This window comes from Propithecus coquereli, unplaced genomic scaffold (genome assembly GCF_000956105.1).
Source record: "Propithecus coquereli isolate 6110/MARCELLA unplaced genomic scaffold, Pcoq_1.0 Scaffold78, whole genome shotgun sequence".
NCBI lineage: Eukaryota > Metazoa > Chordata > Mammalia > Primates > Indriidae > Propithecus > Propithecus coquereli.
The window spans coordinates 4,409,486-4,412,327 of NW_012153951.1; the positions used below are offsets into that span (position 1 = coordinate 4,409,486).

The 2,842-nt window shown below is 34.5% G+C and overlaps 1 pseudogene; it reads left to right on the forward strand.

The window, feature by feature from the left end:
- Positions 1 to 1,249: 1,249 nt before the first annotated feature.
- Positions 1,250 to 1,855, forward strand: LOC105825097 (annotated as a pseudogene).
- The last annotated feature ends 987 nt before the right edge of the window (positions 1,856 to 2,842 follow it).

Sequence of the window (2,842 nt, forward strand, 5' to 3'; positions counted from 1 at the left end):
AGTTTCAGGCCATGTGACAAGAAAGAAAATCCCAGAGGTGTCCCTGTGTTGAGGAAAGAGAGCTGGAAGCTTTGGTAGGCCAAGACATCTAGAATTTATATTATAGTTCAGAGTGCTAGAGAAGAGAGAGCTTCAGACAGAGAGAGCTCTGGAAATCTTCAGTGGGTCTTCCTGAAGTATATAAGAATGATAACCCATCACAGAATTCCACCCAGAAATAGCACAGGTGGTAGAATTAGTAGACAAGGACGTTGAAACAGTTATTATAACTGTATTTCATGTGTTCACTAAGTTAGAAGAAATATTGAGTAAAGACATGCAAATATATAAAAGATGAAAGTCAAATTTCTAGAAATGAAAACTATAATGCCTGAGATTTAAAAAAAATACACCACATGGGAATAATAACAGATTAGATGAAGCACATAAAAACATTAGTGAATTTTTCAGATACAGAATTATAAATTAGCCAAAAAAGAAACACAGAAAGAAAAAAGACTGAAAAAAAACAAGCAAAACTTCCATAAAGGGTGGGACAACTTTAAGTGGCTTAATATACATGTAACTTGTGTTCACAAAAGAGAAGAGGCAGATAAAATATTTAAAGGTATAAAGGTCAAAGTTTTTCCAAATTTGATGAACACTATAACCCCACAAATCCTAGAAGCTCAATAAACCCTAAGCACAATAAAAATGAATAAAAATACATCAAGGAAAATCATAGTTAAGTTGGCTGAAATCAGGTATAAAAAGAAAATAATTTAAAACAGCCAGAGGACAAAAGGTATATTATGTGAAGAAGAGCAGAGATAAGAATGACAACAGACTTCTCATTAGAAACAAGACAAGTGAAAAGACAGTGGAACAGTATCTTTTAATTACTATAAGAATAAAATTGTTGACTAGAATTTTATAGCCAGCAAAAACATCTTTCAAAAGTGAAGGCAAAACAAAGACTTTTTCAAATGCACGAAGTTGAAATAATACATTAGACACTATGTAGATAAATATAAAATAGTTTTTCTTCTTATTTAAATTTCTCCAAAAGAAAATTAGCATTTAAAGCAAAAACATTTTTAAATGTGTTAAATAGATCGTAAACATCATTACCAGTTAGGGACATGCAAATTAAAACCAACGTGAGACAGCCATTGCAGTACACTAAGCTCTATAGAGACAGCACTGGGGCAAGTGAGAACCAAGTGGACACCGGGCAACTCCATGCCTTGCTGAGAAAAAATAATTAAATATGGGCAAAGGAGGTCCTAAGAAGCTGAAAGTCATAATGTCACCATATGCACTCTTTGTGCAGCCTTGTCAGGAGGGGCATAAGAAGTACCCAGATGCTCCAGTCAACTTCCCAGAGTTTCTAAGTGCTCAGAAAGGTAGAAGATCATGTCTGCTAAAGAGAAAAGAAAATGTGAAGATATGGAAAAGACAGACAAGGCCCATTATGAAAGAGAAATGAAAACCTATATCCCTCCTAAAGAAGAAACAAAAGAGAAGTTCAAGGATCCCAATATACTCTTGAGGCCTCTTTTGGCCTTTTTCTTGTTCTGTTCTGAATATCACCCCAAAATCAAAGAACATCCTGGCCTATCCAGTGGAGATGTTGCAAAGAAACTGAGAGAGAAGTGCAGTGACACCACTGCAGGTGACAACCAGCCGTATGAAAAGAAGGCTGCAAAGCTGGAGGGAAAACACAAAAAGGATATTGCTGCACACTGAGCTAAACAAAAGCCTGATGAAAGAAAAAAAGGGAGTTGTCAGGGCTGAAAAAAGCAAGAAAAAGGAGGAAGAGGAGGAAGATGAAGAGGAGAAGGAGGAGGAAGATGAAGATGATGATAATGGATAAGTTGGTTCTAGTGCAGTTTTTTTCTTGTCTATAAAGCATTTAACCCACCCGCCATACAACTCACTCCTTTTAAAGAAAAAATTAAGGTGTAAAGCTATGTAAAATTTGTTTTTAAACTGTAGAATGTCCTTTTTTGCATAGTTAACACGCTACCAAATATGTCTTTAGATAGCCCTGTCCTGGTGGTATTTTCAATAGCCACTAACCTTGCCTGGTAGGTTATGAGGTTATAAATTGGCATGGAAATTTAAAGCAGGTTCTTGGTGCACAGCACAAATTAGTTATATATGGCGATGGTACATTTTCATCTTCAGTTGTCTCTGACACAGCTTATATGAAATAACTTGTTCTGTTAATAGAATACCACTCTGTAATTGCAAAAAAAAAAAAAATTGCAGCTGTTTTGTTGACACTCTGAATGCTTCTAAGTAAATACAATTTTTTATTTTAAAAGAACACAATGATATACTACATACCTATTAAAATGTCTAAAAATAAAAATTATAGTGGTATAGAGCAACTGGAACTCCCATACACTGCTGGAAAAATGTAAAATAGTACAACCACTTTGAAAAAAATTAACAAATTCTTAAAAAGCTAAATATACACCTGCTAGCCATTCCCCTCCTAGGTATTTACCTAAGCGAAATGAAAACCTGTATACACACAAATTGTACACAACAGCTTTATTTGTAATAGTCAAACAAAGAAACAATCTAAATGTCTGTCAGTAAATGAGAGGGCAAGCAATATGATACATCCATGCAACGGAGTTTTATTCAACAACACAAATAAGTGAACTACTGATACATGCAACAACATGGATGATTATCAAAAGAATTATGTTGAGAAAAAGAAACCAGACAAAGAAAAGTACATATATATAAAAGTTCAGAAAATACAAACCAATGCATGTGGATGAAAAGCAGATCGATGGTTGTTTGGGGATTGAATAGGATGGGAAAAGATTTCACATGTATATACACA